Source organism: Crocuta crocuta, unplaced genomic scaffold, assembly GCF_008692635.1.
Source record: "Crocuta crocuta isolate KB4526 unplaced genomic scaffold, BGI_CrCroc_1.0 scaffold107, whole genome shotgun sequence".
In the NCBI taxonomy this organism is placed as follows: domain Eukaryota; kingdom Metazoa; phylum Chordata; class Mammalia; order Carnivora; family Hyaenidae; genus Crocuta; species Crocuta crocuta.
In genome coordinates, this window is record NW_027531877.1 from 3,392,641 (window position 1) to 3,410,524 (window position 17,884).

The 17,884-nt window shown below is 38.3% G+C and overlaps 1 protein-coding gene across 3 annotated transcripts in view; it reads right to left on the minus strand.

Annotated features, from left to right (window-relative positions):
- Positions 1-15,795, minus strand: part of IL6ST (interleukin 6 cytokine family signal transducer) — a 51,008-nt gene extending 35,213 nt beyond the window's left edge. For all 3 annotated transcript variants that reach the window (XM_077772975.1, XM_077772976.1, XM_077772978.1), the window contains exons 1-2: positions 15,598-15,795; positions 265-349 (exon numbers count right to left, since the gene is read on the minus strand). The gene's annotated coding sequence lies outside the window, so the exon portion shown is untranslated. The remainder of the gene's footprint in view (positions 1-264; positions 350-15,597) is intronic.
- Positions 15,796-17,884: the final 2,089 nt, after the last annotated feature.

Here is a 17,884-nt window from a genome sequence, read left to right on the forward strand (position 1 = left end):
AGATTTAAATTGAAATTGAAAGGAAGATACAAAGAATTCCCAAATCCCACCTGTCCCCACACATGCATAGCATCTCATTATCAAGGTCATTCACCAGAATGGTACATTTTACCAATGCTGAACCTACATGACACACTATCATCAATCTAAGTCTATAGTTTACCTTAGGATTCACTCATGATATTGAATTCAATGGGTTTCAAATGGCAAGGATTAATTATTAGAACTGCACAAAAGAAAACTGAGACAGGTTAAGTTACTTACCCAAATCACAAAATTAGGAAGTGAAGCAGGGATGTGAAAGTAAGTCTTCTCCCTCCAAAAGTCATGCTCTTTTCATTGATTCTCACTATAAAGAGAGGAAAGCTTGATACAGAAAGCTGGCATTGATAATATTCATTATATGGTTATTTCTTAAATCCTTGCCTGGTATAAGGCTTTCTGAAAGTATATTGTAGATACGTTCTGACCTTCAGTATAAAACAATCCCATAAACACCTATATAACAATATTTAAACATCCTGTTTTTTTAGTTTATTTATTTTTGAGAGACAGAGAGAGACAGAGCGTGAGTAGGGGAGGGACAGAGAGAGGAAGACAGAATCCGAAGCAGGTTCCAGGCTCTGAGCTGTCAGCAGAGTCTGATGCGGAGCTTGAACCCATGAACCGTGAGATCATGACTTGAGCTGAAGCCAGACACTTGACCGACTGAGCCACTCAGGCGCCTCCATCCTACTGTTTTAATCTGAAAGCATTATCAGCCCCTTTGTGCCCAGTCCAAACTTCCCTGATTTTCATGCAATGTCACAAAAACATGAAAGGGGCATTTTGCTGAATTTGACAAAAGCAGTTAAGCAAATCTTTAATAGAATCATACCTTTTAACCTTTCACTAACAGTTAAGACTACTAATTCTTCAAATGCCAAACTATTTTATGCATACAGAAATAAAAATTCAGTTTAAAATTCAGTGCTAGGTTAAACTCTGGTGTAAAAGTAATGGTGGTTCCTCTTTGAAATGTAAAAGATAACTTCAAATTTAGGCAAGGAGTTCAATTCTCCATTATTGTTTCACACATAGTAAGGCTTTGATATAATTTAATAATGTATAAGAAATTGAATTTATGACAATATGTTAAAATGTAAAAGAAATAATTATTTTTAAATTTTCAAGTGAACAGCAGTTGAAAATGTCATGTACACGTCCTCTATAATCCTACCAAGAAAACTAATGTGAAAAATTTGGTGTATACTTTTTTTTAAAAATATTTTTATTTATTTCTAGGAGAGAGAGAGAGAGAGAGAGAGACAGCGTGAGCGGGGGAGGGTCAGAGAGAGGGAGACACAGACTCTGAAATAGGCTCCAGGCTCTGAGCTGGCAGTCAGCACAGAGCCCGACGCAGGGCTCAAACCCACGAACTGCGAGATCATGACCTAAGCGAAAGTTGGACGCTTAACCCACTAAGCCACACAGGTGCCCCAAATTTGGTGTATACTCTTGCAAAATTTTTATTTGCATATCGTAACATTATATTGTATAAATATATACTTTATTTCACAAAAATGTTCTACAACTTGTTTTTCCCTTACTACATTTGGACATCTTTCTAAGTTAATACATAAAGATTAATTCCTTACGTTTTCTAAAATTTACCTTCTCATATAGGTTTTCCCTGACCATCCAGTATTGCTTATCCTCCTTTCCTGTTTTCTTTTTCCTCAATGGCATTTAACAGTTTAACTTTTTAAAATGGTTTGCCAAATATTTCTTATAAAGAGCCAAATAATAATTATTTTAGGTTTTGTGTGTGTTAAGGTTTTTGTTACAACTAGTTAACTCTATTATAGATAATATGTAAACAAATGGGCACACTATATGTTAACTAAATTGATTTAAATTTAAAAAAAAGGCAAGGATGAATTCTAATAAAACCTTATTTAATAAAATAGGATGCATGCTAGATTAGGTCTGCGGACCACAGTACGCTAACCCTTGCTGTAAAATAGTACTAAATGTACTTATTTTGTTTATTGGCCTTTATGGGTTGAATTGTTTTCCTCTTGATCGACAGGTTTATCTCCTAACACCCAGTAACTCATAATATGATCCTGTTTAGAAACAGGGCCGTGGCAGATGTAATTAGTTAAGATGTCATTATAAAGTGGGCTCTTAATACTGGTTGGTTGTCATTATGAGACAAAACACACAAGCACAATGCCATGTGACAACACAGGCAGGGACAGGAGTGATGCAGCTGTAAGTTAAGAAATGCCAAGGCCTACCTAATGGTTACCACCAGAAGCTATGAAGAAGGAAAGAAAGATTACATATCCAGAGTTTCAGAAGGAATTCTGGCCTCTAGAACCTTAAGAAAATAAACTTCTCTTAATAGAATAACTTAATAGAATAAACTTCTATTGTTTTTTAAGTCACCCAGTTTGCTGCACTTTGTTACAGCAGCCCTGGGAAACGAGTACATTGTCTGTGCACCTAAGAGAGAACACAAACAAATTAGACAAGAAATTTTGTGTTTTGTTCTCAACAATGCTCCTAGTATCAAGAATCATAACCAGCATAGTAAGCACCTCAATATATTTGTTGGATGGATAAACTGACTTTCTTGTTGTAAGCTGGTGCATAATATATTAGTGGGATAAATATACTATAATATAACCAGTCCCAAGTCTTTGTATGGAAAAAGTTTTCATTTCTCTTTGGAAAATACCTAGTTTAATAGCTATATCATATATATGGTAGGTATATATTTATTTTCTTCTTTGGTGATGTGTCCAAATATTTTGCTCATTTTTAAACTGGGTTTGTCGTTTTTTCATTATTAGGTTTACAAAGTTCTAAAAATAAATTCTAGGGGCGCCTGGGTGGCTCTTTTGGTTAAGCATCTGACTTCGGCTCAGGTCATGATCTCACGGTTCGTAGGTTCAAGCCCAGCATTGGGCTCTGTGCTGACAGCTCAGAGCCTGGAGCCTTCAGATTCTATGTCTCCATCTCTCTCTGCCCCTCCCCCGCTCATGTTCTCCCTCTCAAAAACAAATAAACATTACAAAAATTACATATTATCCATATATATATGGATATCTATCTATATCTATATATCTATATATATCTATCTATATAGATATATATAGGGATGCCTGGGTGGCTCAATCAGTTAAGTGTCCATCTTTGGCTCAGGTCATGATCTCATACTTCATGGGTCTGAATGCCGCGGCATCTGGCTCTGTGTTGACAGCTCAGAACCTAGGCCTACGGGATTATGTTACTCCCTCTCTCCACCCCTCCCCTGCTCATGCTCTGTTTCTCAAAAATAAATAAATGTTAAAAAAATTTTTAAATAGATATTCTAGATAGAAGGTCTTTATTAGAAAATTCTTTTAAGTATATTCTCTCAATCTGTGGCTTTTCTTTCCATTCTATAACAATACTTTTTAAAGAGCAGAAATATTCATTTTAATGAAGTCCAATTTATGAATTAGCACTTTTGGTATCTAAGTACTAATCTTTTGGTATCTAAGTATTGTATCTAAGAAATCTTTGCTTACCCCAAAGTCTCAAAAGTTTCCTCCTATGTTTTCTAGCTAAAAGTTTTATAGTTTTAGGTTTTACATGTAGGTATATCAACTATTTCAAGATGATTTTTATATGTGGTATAAAGTAGGTATTCAAGTTATTTTCATTACATATGAATAGCCAATTGTTTCAGAACTGTATATAGAAAAACTATCCTTTCTCAAGTGAATTAGTTTTATACTTTCATCAAAAATCACTTGTCGATATATGTGTGAGTCTATTTAAGGTACTCTTTATTCCATAGCTGGGTAACCTTTCTACGTAAAGGGCCAGAGAATAAATGTTTTTGGCTTTGTAGACCACAAAATATCTGCCAGAACTACCCAATCTGCTGTTGTGGCACAAAAGCAGCCACAGGTAATACAAAAACAAATGGGTGTGGCTGTATTCTAATACTTTATAAAAAAAAAAAAGTAGGCAGCCTGGATTTCCCCTGTGAGCTCTAATTATCCAATTCCTGCTCTATTCTGTTCCAATGATCTATGTGCTTACCTTTTTTTTTCCAATTGTTTTATGTTTTTATTTTTTATTTTGAGAGATGGAGACAGAGAGTGAGCGAGGGAGGGGCAGAGAGAGAGTGAGACACAGAATCTGAAGCAGGCTCCAGGCTCTGAGCTGTCAGCACAAAGCTCGACGCAGGGCTCGAACCCACGGACTGTCGAGATCATGACCTGAGCTGAAGCTGGATGCTTAACAGACTGAGCTGCCCAGGTGCCCCATGTGCTTATCTTTATATAACTACTACAGTCTTTTTTTAAATTGTTTTTTTTTTCAATGTTTATTTTTGAGAGAGTGAGTGAGACAAACAGACAGAGCATGAGCAAGGGAGGGGAAGAGAAAGAGAGACACAGAATCCTAAGTAGGCTCCAGGCTCTGAGCTGTTAGCAGAGTGCAGATGTGGGGATTGAACTCACAAACCATGAAATGATGACTCACGTCAAAGTCAAGACGTTTGCTTAACTGGCTGAGCCACCCAGGGGCCCCAACAACTACTACAGTCTTGATGACTGTAGCTTTGTTTAAGTCTTGAAATCAGTGTTCTGTGGGTTCTTAAAAAGCAATGCTATTGCTGTGTTACATGTCAATCTCGTTGACAGCATTATTCAAATCTTCTATATCTTTAGTAGTTTTCTTTCTACTTGCTCTATCAATTATTGAAAAAGGGGTATTGATATCCCAAAATACAACTCTGGCTTTATTTATTTTTGCAATTCTTTCAGATTTTGTACTATATATTTTGAGGCTGCGTTATTAGGCACATAAATATAAGATCTTCCTGATGAGTTGATTCTTCTATCGTTACACAATGATGTTCTTTACCAATGGTAATATTCTTTGCTCTGAAATCTACTTTGACATTATAGACAATCCAACCTTCTCTTCATTAGTGTTATGGTATATCTTTCTCCACTCTTTTATATTTAACCTGTTGGTTTCTTCATATTTAAAGAGCACTGTTTGTCTTTTGTTGTTATGTTTTATTTCTTTATAGTAGGCAGTATATAATTGTATCTGACCACCTCTGCTTTCATTGGGTATCTAGGCCACTTATATTTAATATCATTATTGATAGTTAGGTTTAAAGCTATCATTGTATTTGTTTTCTACTTATCTGTTTCCCTTTTCTTCTCTTTCCGTCATTTATGTTCACTTAATTATGTTTTATCATTTCTATTTTGCCTTCCTTGTTAGCTTATAAGCTATTAATTCTTTTGTTATCTTAGTGATTACTTTAAGGTTTACAGTATACATCTTTAACTTAGTAGTCTACAAAAGTGATGTTAATAGCACCTCATGCCCAGTAAAATATAAAACAACATATATCCATTTCTCTCCTCTTGCTCTTTATACTATTTTTGCCATACTACTTACTTCGATGTATTTTATAAACTTCACATCTACTTTACAAATATCGTAAACCATGTTGTCACTATTTTTGTTTAATTATTGTAAGAGAAGCTTAAAGAATATAAAAACCTTGTATATTTATCCATTTCACTACCATTTCCAGAGCCTCTCATCCTTTGTCTAGGTCCACATTTCCATCTGATACTTTCCTTCTGCCTTAAGGACTAAAATAAATAAATAAATAAATAAATAAATAAATAAATAAATTATAGAAGCAGAGACACACTTATAGTGGGTCTTGTAGTGTGAGTTTGCTTGAAGTCACACTAGTAGTGTGGGTCTGCTGGTGATTACATTTTTATATATCTAAAAAGTATTTCATTATTATTTTTCATAGATATTTTCACTGGGTATAGATTCTCAATTGATAGTTTTTTCTTTTGGTACTTAAGAATGTAGCTATTGGGGCGCCTGGGTGGCTTAGTCGGTTGAGCGTCAGACTTTCGCTTAGGTCATGATCTCGCGGTTCGTGGGTTCGAGCCCCGCGTCGGGCTCTGTGCTGACTGCCAGCTCAGAGCCTGGAGCCTGTTTCCGCGTCTGNTGTATTCTAATACTTTATAAAAAAAAAAAAGTAGGCAGCCTGGATTTCCCCTGTGAGCTCTAATTATCCAATTCCTGCTCTATTCTGTTCCAATGATCTATGTGCTTACCTTTTTTTTTCCAATTGTTTTATGTTTTTATTTTTTATTTTGAGAGATGGAGACAGAGAGTGAGCGAGGGAGGGGCAGAGAGAGAGTGAGACACAGAATCTGAAGCAGGCTCCAGGCTCTGAGCTGTCAGCACAAAGCTCGACGCAGGGCTCGAACCCACGGACTGTCGAGATCATGACCTGAGCTGAAGCNTTGTAATGAGAAAGCCACTATCATCCTTATCTTTCTTCTTTTGTGTGAAAATTATGGAAAGTCTCTTTTTTCCCTCTGCATGAATCTAAGTTTTTTATAACTCGTTTATCACTAAGTTTGAGCAATCGGTCAAACTATCGCCTTGGTATAGTTTTCATCATGTTTCTTGCACTTAGAGTCTGCTGAGCTTCTTAGATCTGCTGGTTTATAGTTTTCATCAAATCTAGAAAAACTGTGGCTATCACTTCTTTGAATATATTTATCTCTGACCCTCCTGCTCCTATCCTTAAGGATAATAATAACATGTATTATAAGGATGCTTGAAGTAGTCTCACAGCTCAGTGCTGCTCAGTCCATTTTTTCTGTTTTATAATTTCTACTGCTATGTCTAAGTTTACTAAGTTTTTCTTCTTCAATGTCTAATCTGCCATTAATCCTAACTTGTCTATTTTTCATCTTACACATTGTTATTTGTCATCTCTAGAAGTTCAATTGGGTCTTTTTCAAATTTTCTATAACCTTAGATTTCTGAACACACAGAACACAGTTATACAATATTCTAATTTCTTTGGTAATTCTCCTATCTGTGTCAGCCCTGGGTTAGCTTCAATTTTTCATTATACATTGTACTTTCATGTTTCTTTGCATGCCTAATAATTTTTGATTGTATGCCACTGAATTTCACCTTTCTGCCATTAGATTTTTTTGTATTTCTATACTTTTTAGGAAAAAATGTTAATGTTTATTTATTTTTTGAGAGAGAAAGAGAATGAGCACAAGCCAGAGGTGGGGAAGGCACAGAGAAGGAGACACAGAATTTGAAGCAGGCTCCAGGCCCTGAGCTGTCAGCACAGAACTTGACATGGGCTCAAACTCCTGGACTCTGAGATCATGACTTGAGCAGAAGTCAGACGCTTAACTGACTGAGCCACCCATGTGCCGCTTGTATTTCTATACTTTGGAGCTTTGTTCCAGGACACAGTTAAGTTACTTGGAAACAGACTGGTCCTTTTACATGTTGCTTTTAAGATGCATTGGTATCTAGGTATTAACTCCCCCTCCCCCCCAAAAAAACCCAACACATTAATATAAAGGGATACAGGCAACCTAATGTTTATAGCAGCATTATCTTCAATACCTAAATTATGAACTAGCCCAAGGGTCTACTGACTGATGAAGAGATAAAGATGTGGGATATATACACACTGGAATATTACTTAGCCATCAAAGAGAATCTTGCCATTTGCAACGGCATGGGTGGAGCTAGAGAGTATTATGCTAAGTGAAATTAAGTCACAGAAAGACAAACACTGTATTATTTCACTCATATGTGGAATTTAAGAAACAAAACAAACGAGAAAAGGGAAATAAAAGAGAGGCAAATCAAGAAACAGACTCTAGTTAAGAAAACTAACTGACAATTTCTTGAAGGGTGGTAGGTGTAGGGACGCGTGAAATAGGTGGTGGGGATTAAGGAGTGTACCTGGGATGAGCACCAGGTATTGTATGTAAGTGCTGAATCACTGTATTATACACCTGAAGCTAATATCATACTGAATTTTAACTAACTGGAATTTAAATAAAAACTTAAAAAAAATACACTGGGTAGGATGGAAGCAAGGTTTATTCTAGTGGATTTATTCCCTACTACTGAGGCAGGATACTTCTGTGTACTCTATCCAATGTCCCATGAATCAAGATGGTTCCCGATCTGGCTGGTGAGGACAGTACCATTCCTGACCCTATGGAAGGACCAAGCCCTGTTATCTTTACCCTCTCCAGGAGGTTCTTTCCCTGGCCTGTTTCTTTACATGCTTATACTGATCAGTACTCAGCTGAACAGCTGCATGGGACATCTGAAACTTAAGAGTTCTCTAGTATTCTGTTCTGTGAACTCTAGTTCTGTTGCTATCCCCAGCCATTTCTGTAGGTCCAAGAGAATCCACATCCATGGGCCTTACCTTGAATTCTGACCTATGCCATGGCCTGGAAACTTTCTCAAGGTAGTAGGATAGTGCAGTCATAGGGTTCATTTTGTTTCCCATCTATCAAGATCACTGCCTTTCATTATCCAGTGTCAAGTGTCTTGATTATCATTGTTTCATGTGTTTTTCCTGTTCTATGGCTGTTTCAGGCAGGAGAGCAAATCTTACCCTTGTTATCCTACTTTGGCCATAAGTCCAAGGTACACAGTCATTTGGATACCAAATCAAACAAGGATTACATAATAAAACTATTATCAAACTATGATGAACACTGGTGTGAAAAATCCTAAAGCATTGCAAATTTATTCTAGCAATGTACATGAAAACAAAACAAAAACCATAAATACTAACAAGTATCTAGCCTAAAAATACAAGTACGCTCCTATAAGCAAAAAATAACAATGCTACCCACCGTATTTATTAAAAGAAGAAAACTATACGATCATTCTAATAGATGCTTGAAAAGCATCTGATAATATTCAAAAACTTCACTTAAAATTTAAAAATAACAAAGTGTCAGAAAACTAAGACTGAAAGAAGACTGAAAGAGGCTGTCCACCTAATGAAGTATATAATAAAGAACAGGATGGATTCTGGAATCAGACTGCCTGTGTTCAAATCCCAGCTCTTTAATTTTTGTATAACATTTCAGCCAACTTATTTGATATCCCTTTCATTTTTCTTACCTGTATAATGAGGATAACACCACACCTGCCCACATACTACCTAGGACTTTTGGGAAGATTAAATAAGTCAATAAACATAAAGTGCTTAAAATCTATCTGGATGACAAGTATGTACTCAATAAATGGTAACCTGTGGTAGCACAGCACTTTATCAGAAGCCCAAAATAAACATCATATTTAAAAATAAAAATTAGAGGGCCGTCTGGGTGGCTCAGTTGGTTAAGCATCCGATTCTTGATTTCCTCTCAGGTCATGATCTCAGGGTTCATGAGACTGAGCTCTGCATCAGGCTCTGTGCTGGCAAGGGACAGCCTGCTTGGAATTCTCTCTCCCTCTCTCTCTCTGTCCCTCACATGCTCTCAAATTAAATAAACTTTAAAAATATTAGAAGCATTCCTATCAAAGTTAGAATTCAAACAAGATGCTTGCAGCCATCACTTATTCAGTACTGTTCTAGAGGGGTTAACTAAAAACAGAATAAATATGATATAAAAATGGAAAAAGAAAAAGTTAAAGACACCACCTATTAAGAAAAAGGATGAGAATCATAAGACAAACTACTACAACTATTGAGAGTTAACTAAACAACAGATCATCGAAAAATAGCTCTCCTATATACCACTAATAACCAATTAGAAATGTAAAAGAAAAATCCTATTCCCAATACCATCAANGAAGGGACAGCCTGCTTGGAATTCTCTCTCCCTCTCTCTCTGTCCCTCACATGCTCTCAAATTAAATAAACTTTAAAAATATTAGAAGCATTCCTATCAAAGTTAGAATTCAAACAAGATGCTTGCAGCCATCACTTATTCAGTACTGTTCTAGAGGGGTTAACTAAAAACAGAATAAATATGATATAAAAATGGAAAAAGAAAAAGTTAAAGACACCACCTATTAAGAAAAAGGATGAGAATCATAAGACAAACTACTACAACTATTGAGAGTTAACTAAACAACAGATCATCGAAAAATAGCTCTCCTATATACCACTAATAACCAATTAGAAATGTAAAAGAAAAATCCTATTCCCAATACCATCAAAAACTATATCTTTAAAAATCTAATCAGATCTATGTAAAAAAAAAAAACTATGTAATAACTTTATACATAAAAGTATAAAACTTTACTAAACAGCACATTAGTAAGACTTAAATAGCATGGAATGAAAGACAAAATATACATAGTAGAAACATCAGTTCTTCACAAATTAATATATTAACGCAATACAATTTTAATCCAAATTGCAAAGTGGTTTATTATGGAAATTTACAAACCAATTTAAAATTTCATAAGAAATATTAGATAACAGCCAAAAACCTCCTTTCAAAAGGAAAAATAGAATACTAGTGTATTATCTATTAAGACATACTATAATGTTACAGTAATCAAAACATGGCATTGGCAAGTGAATACTTCTACCAATGGCACAAAACAAAAAAATCCAGAAATAGATCCAAGTATATTTAAGAATTTAATTATCTGCTTAAAAAAAAAAAAAAAGCATCTCATATCACTAGGGAAATAAAGGGCTATTTAATAAAGAGTATTGGGATGGCTGGCTCCACAAGTAAAAAGATAAAGAGCTCTACTTCATCACAGGTACATACATCCAAAATGATTACAGACCCAAATGCAAAAGCAAAATTTAAGAGTATTGAAAGAAAACACCGAGTATGTTTATGACCTTAGAGAAGGCCTCTTACAGATTACCACTGTTTTAGACACATGAAAAGGCTTAAAGAGTATTCTGATGACCATCCATGCTCTCATTACAGCTTAAGAAATAAAACTTGACAAATACAGTTGAAGCCAAATAAACCATCTTCACTCTTAAGAAGTTCAGTTTAGAGAGGTAGAAGTGCATACAATGCTACAGAAGCATATGAAAGAACTCAACCCAGAAAGGGCCCAGGAAGGTCAGATATGAAATATGAGTAAAGGTTTTTCTAAACAGAGAAAATAGCATACACATGAGCTATATGTCATCTTTGACTCTAAATGTCAAATGAAGATTATCAATGGCAAAATTCCAGCACATGCCAGTGTACAAACCACAGCTCTGCTGAGTTTACTTTGTGTTAGGGAACAGATGTGAGGGAATACAAAAGAACATCCAACCATAAGCAGACTGTGCAGACAACCTATATGAAATGCACTATTCAGAAGTAATGATGAAACCAATCTACCTCAGAGCAGAGGATGAAACTGAGTAAACAGAAAATGAAAATTAGGGGGTAGAACATCCAAATTTTAACAGGGCAACAGATTTACTGTGCTGAAAGGAACAGAGCTCCTGCTATGGATAAGTTTACATATATAGCTTTGAAATAATAATCTATACTACAGGCACATTTCAACAGATATAGCTCTCTTAAGTGATGATCAAGTTTCTTTTTTTTTTTAATGTTTTATTTATTTCTGAGCTAGAGAGTGATAGTGTAAGCATGGGAGGGTCAGAGAGAAGGAGACACAGAATCTGAAGCAGGCTCCATGCTCTGAGCTAGCTGTCAGCACAGAGAACGACGCGGGGCTCGAACCGTGAGATCATGACCTGAGCGGAAGCCAGGATGCCTAACCACTGAGCCACCCAGGCGCCCCCAAGTTTCTAACTTCTCGTTAAATCTCATTAAGATATACTAGTCAGAATAAAAGAGACTGTAGCCATTGTGACAGTATCACAAGTGTTTCTGAAACATTCCATATTGTTGACTATCTTTGCTTCCTGAATTTCTCTTAATCTCCTGGTTTCTATGTAACAATATCATGTGGTTGATTTCTATCCTTTATCTGTTTTACTGTCTTCTTCACTGAATTCTCTGCTAGGTTTTATCTCCCGGCTATGAATGGAGCCAAGAGTATTTAGAATCTACTACTTTTTTTTTTTTTTAGGTTTATTTATTTATTTTGGTGGGAGGCAGAAAGAGAGAGAGAGAGAAAGAGAGAGAGAGAGAATCCCAAGCAGGGGTCCTGCCTGATCAGTGCAGAGCCCAACATGGAGCTTGAACCCACTAACTTCCTTGAAAATACAGGACTTGAACTATCATCTCCAAACAAAATAATTTCAATAATTCTGGCTGGAAACTTTCTTTTGGTTCCAGTTATATATCATTGTCTTGGATATTCTGCTTCTGACTCAAACTGAAAGGTCTAAAAACAAAACACATGTATTGTATACATACATACATACATGCACCCACTTTTTTAAAAAGTCACAGTACTCATCTTTTTACCCCATCTAAGACCACCCTTCTTGAACTGCCTAAGTCAGTGGGGTCCACTGTTGTTTCTTTTCTATTAAATTCTAGCTTGTCCAATCTTCTTTCACAATGTCTTTCCCATTTGTCTCTTCCTTTCTACCCCGTGCCATGACCCATGTAATCTAGGCATCTTAGTACTTATCACTGCCTTCCTGCTTCCAGTCTCTTTCTATCCTCCGAATCATTCTGACATTATAGGTAGATGAATCTATTTACCACATTACTTTAAAGTTGTTACACTTTCCCTCAAAAGCTTTTTAAAGGGTGAATATTAATGTCAAATATTTTAGCTATTTAAGAGCCTAAAAATTTGGCTTCATGTGCCTGTCTCACTTATCTTCTCCAGTATTTAAAATCTGTTCTAGAGAGGTTCTGACTGAGCCGTAGAGCATGAGATTCTTGATCTAGGGGTTGTGAGTTCAAGCAGATTAATAATCTGCTGAAATTATTAATGTAGTTTCCCAAATGCAAAGCAAATATTTAAGCTTTCATTTTACTTGACCTCATCATGCCGTTCACAATCTGGTCTACATTTTATGACTCCCTACTAGCCACTTGTGGCCACTAAGTTCAAGCCACTACAAACTACAAGGCTTTCTCTAACACACTTTGTTATTTCAGTATTTTTACTTCTACATATGCTATTCCCTGCCTTTAGAATGTCTTCCAGACTGTGCTTTGTACTGTATATAACTCAGATGAAACATCATCTCTGGTGTGGAATTTCCCCCTCCCACAAACATCTTTGCTCCCAATGCACTTGAGTACCGTTTGGTAACAGGGCTAATAACACTGTACTTTGTATGCCTTGATATTCTCAGAATCTAAGATACTCTGAGACACACAGAAAACAATTAAGAGAGGGTTTTAAAAGATTTTCTGGTATGGTCATATTATTTTGGTCACTGACCTTCAAGTAAACTACATGAAGAGGCAGTATATGCATCACAGTTAACAGCTCAGATTCTGAAGCCAAGCTGTCTAGGTACGAATTTTGGATCTGCCTCTTACTAACTGTGTGGCATTCGACACATTAACCTCTCTTTGCTTTAGTTTCCCTCTTTGTAAAAGGAAAATAATAACATTTACCTCCTAACGTTATAAGGATTAAAAGAATATGGGCAAAGTGCTCAGAAAAGTGACTGGCATACAGTAAGCACTGCGTATGTACTGGATACTATAATTAATACATCTTGTTTACTTCTTGCCCTTTCTACATAGACCTCTTTTGGAATGGGTTTCCTTCATTTTTCTCCTTATCCAAATCTTACAAAGGTTTCAAGTGTGAGCTCTGCTCAACCCTTTGATCATTCCAACCCTTAAGTAATCACTCCCTAATTTATATCTATAGCATTTTCTGTATCATTCTGCATCTCATTAAAACTGCTTTGCATCCTTGCAATTTTTCATACCTTTGTCAGCCCAATTTCTGTAAACTCTATGAAGGTCCTGATGATATTTCCTGCATTTTTGTGAATTCCTAGAGCCAAGAGTGTTTAGCATTTGTTGTGTAAAATAATAAACAGAGCACAAACTTCAATTCTGATCATACTGTCTTTGCAAAGAAATGGAGAAGGCTATGAGAACATTCCACACACTTCTTTACGAGCCAAGCTGCAAATGTATTAGGGCCATGGGATCCTGACTCTTGTTAAAATGAGAAACTCTCAACTAGCTTTTCTGCGGGGGGGAGAAGGAGGAACCCTTCCTGCAGAAGAGTTATGGGGGAGTCCAAAGTTCCCAAACTGTAGCAGTGGACCCTCTATGAGAAATGTGTCAACATGACAAATGACAAAATGGAAGTACAGGGCTTGCAATTACACAAATTGTAGGTTTCAAGGGACCCTGAGCCTCAGTTACCTTCTTTTTAAAGTGGGTATTCCAACATCTCCTTCATAGGTATATAATAATCAACATTTGCCCTAACATTTAATCCCACTGCAAATTCCCTTAGAAAACTGTTTAAATCAAGTGAAAACACTGCAACTCATAAACGAAAATGAGAACACTGCACACATTTTTCATTACATAAGAAAATATGCTAAATTAGCTGGCAGGAGTACTGTAATATTCTAAATTACCTCTGAGAAAATTAAACACGTATAGTACTGTCAATTATACAGACACGTGAAGAGTGAAAAATTCCACTACAAAACTTAATCTCCTTTCCTCTCACTTTCTCTCCATCCTGTAGTTCTTCCATTTGTGATTAAAAACAAGTGTTCAAAATTAACCCCCCCAAAACATGCCGGAAAGCATGATTTAACTTAATAGCAAGTTGGTTCTATAAATGTAAAATTCCATTTACAGTCCAAAAATACTTCCAAATGGGAATTATTATGAATTTAAGAAATTAAGATAATGGCGAACAGCTCATATGATGATCTGAGTCAGGAATTTCAAATTAAGAGTTGTTCCAACTTGAAGCTGGCAGTCACACAGTCTAAAGGGTTTGTTTACAGCACTGACTTAACCAAAGACTCCAATCTTTTAGAAGAGTCACCGGGGCATTCTAATCATTACTTATTTTAAAGCAGTGTAACTGCTGAAATGCCCAATACCAACTACGCAAATTAAACCGAAATGGGTGTCCTTTCTGAAGGGAAAAAAGAACAGAGGTGGCCAGTCTTATTTCTAACTTGATATTTTTTTCAGTTGTAGTTATGAATTAAAAATGCCGTTCATCTCCTTAAAAACAGGACCTTGCTGCTTGGAATAAACCTTTAAGCTTGGTAGGGACGGGTGAAATTTTGAAGATGAATCTGGCGCTTTTCTGATACAGTGGTGTTAGGTGGGATTCGTTGCAACCGGTACACGAAAGAGATAAAAAGAAAAAAGACACCAGTTTAAAAGGTTTTAAGCTGAACTTCCAAGAATGTTGAAACATCACAATTTCGGGATGAAAAGATGGCTTTGGGGAAGAGAAATTAACCTCCAGGTAGAAAATGAAGAGTCAAGTGGAATTTAAGGGGAGAAGGAGCAAAAGAAGTGGGGACTGGGGGGGGCGGGGGCCTAAGAAGGTTACGTGTGTGTGTCCGTCCCCGTCCGTCCGTCCGTCCCCTCTGGAGGTAAGGTATGCACTTAGGGTTGAGATATGTAGTTGACAAAGTTGCGGAGATCTTCGGAGGTGTGCGAACAGGGAAGGGAAGGAGGAATATGGGGATTTCCAGACTGGGACTAACAAATTTGGGGCTCGCGCGGTGCTGCGGCGCCCCTCTCCCGAGGGTGGATGGCCCTCTCGACTGCTAGGTCCCCGGGCCCGAACGCGCCGACTTAGCCCTCACCCTCCCGCTACACGGCCCTTCACTAGACTAAAGCACCTCCTCACCTCAGGCCGCGGCGCCTCGCTCCTCCGCTTCTGTACAGCCCACGACTCCCTCGGTGCCACGCCGGGCCGGGCCCATGGGCCGCGCAGCCTCGGCCTCTGGCTCAGCTGCGCCCGGGCGTTCCCCGCGCGGCTCCACGGGCCTCTCGGTTACTCGCTTGGGCTCCGGCTCGCTCCCGGCTCCTTCCCGCAGACGCGGCACGCGGCCCTCCTCCCACGGCGGGGCGTTGCGCCCTCTGACCCCGCCCCGCAGCGCCCTCGCCGCGTCCCGCCTCCAGACTTAGGTACTGTATGCTGATTGGCCCCAGAGAGACCCGGCGCGCCCGGGCATTGGCCTGGCGGCAGCCCGTCGGCAAAGGGGCGGGACACCAGGCAGCAGCGATTCCCGTAACGCGGCTCCAGGCGTCCGGGATTCCGGTGGCTGCGCCCGCGTCGCCTCTCCTAGACCAGATCGAAGGGTTCCCCCCACCTCCCCTCAGCGGGCGGAAGGAGCGGAATGTTCCATTTTCCCGTGGAATAAAGGGGTCGTGAACTGAAGCCCGGGTGCTTTCTACGCCTGCTGCCCTCCCTCCTCGCCGCGGTCCCTTCGGCCTTCCTTAGCGGCCTTCCCTGAGGGACTCTGTGCAGTGAGGGACCGCCAGGCTCCATTAGGGACAAGGGAGGCGTGGGAGCTCCTCGGGAAAAGTAAAGGGCCCAGGGTCGTGACTGGACACCAGATTACCGGAGATCGTGGGGGCGGCGGCCTTGGTACATGTCTTACATAAACTAACTTGCCGTGATGTATCATTTTTTAACTTAATGAGTTGGTTGTGATTGGTCAGTGAACTCCAGAGCTGGTGACAAGCCAAGAAACTAGTTTTTTTCTTTGCGGTTTGCGCCTCCCGATCTGTGATAAAAATGCCTAGCAAAAACTAATTTGGGGGCTGTAGGAAAAATGGCAGGCTGTAGGAGGGCAGTAATGGTTTAATGGGCTTGAACAAATTATACCCATAAATTAACAGACAATTATAAAGTTTTTCATTATATTGAGAACTCCGAGTAAAACACAGAGTATATTATGATCTCTTTGTTGATCAGATAATTCTTAAAAGACACAGAAGTAGGTCTAGTGCTAAGGGAGTCCCAAGCAATCTTGGAGCTGGCGCTCTGAGATAGAGACAAAGCTTCGGTGTTATTTATTCAGCTCTTGATACTCCTCATCATCCTATGGCTAACTCAATCAAGTGTGACTGGATTGTATTCTAGTTCTGCCATTTATAGGGGTGTTTAAAACAAACATATAACATTTAGTTAAGTTAAATTTTTTATTTAGATCTAGCACACATTTATTTAGAGGCAATGTGTAGTGGTTAAGCATACCTTCTGGCTCCAAGTTGCCTGAGGTTGCATCCTGGTGCTGCCACTTCCCATGTCTGTGACCTTGGGCAGGTCGTCTAGGTTTCTGTATCTGCAAAATGAGAATATGGGTACCAACCTAATAGGATTACTGTAGAGGTTAAATAAGTTAAAATAGATGAGGTGCTTTGTAGACAGTAGGTGCTCAATAAATGTCAGCTTTTGTAGTTATTGAATGTCTGTTAGGTTAATGCTTCCCAAATCTTTTGCATCACAGCATATGTTGAACATGATGATATTTCTCTGGCACAGGGAATAAAGACAGAAAGAATCAGTATCTCACAGCACACTAGTCTGCCTTGTGCACTGGTCAAGAAAGCAAAAGACTGAGTTAGTCCTTTTGTGGATATCTCTGTATTTGCTTAGTCCTAACTTCTAAGAAACTCACATTTTGTAGGGACAGTTAAAGTCCTGGGCTAAAAAAAATGAACCAATCTTGGAGAGAGATTTTTCAGAATAGGACGAGCCCTTCTCCCTTGGCTGCAATTATATGAATTTGCAGACATCTCTTTAGGGTACTGGCCCCAAAATGACTATTTTTACATTATGGATTTGTCATGAGAAAGCCCCATCAAAATGCAATAATAAGTGGGATAAAGTGACATATCAATCGAGAACTTTCCAAATGTGCCTTGGGATCATGTGGGATGTCACATGTATCAATAGTGGAGGGTTGGGAAGTGCACGGTGAGAGAGCCACACGAGGACACTGAGGTAACTTGATGGACAAAGGTAGGAAAAAATGCTATGCAACAAAGGTAACATATGTCAGAGAGAAATTTTGCCTGCTTGCTATTGCATACAGTTGACCCAAACCGAAGATAGCCATTGACTTCCTTGCCTGTGCCCAACTGTGTTTCTGAAACTCTGTGTCAGCCTGGAACTATCCCCATGT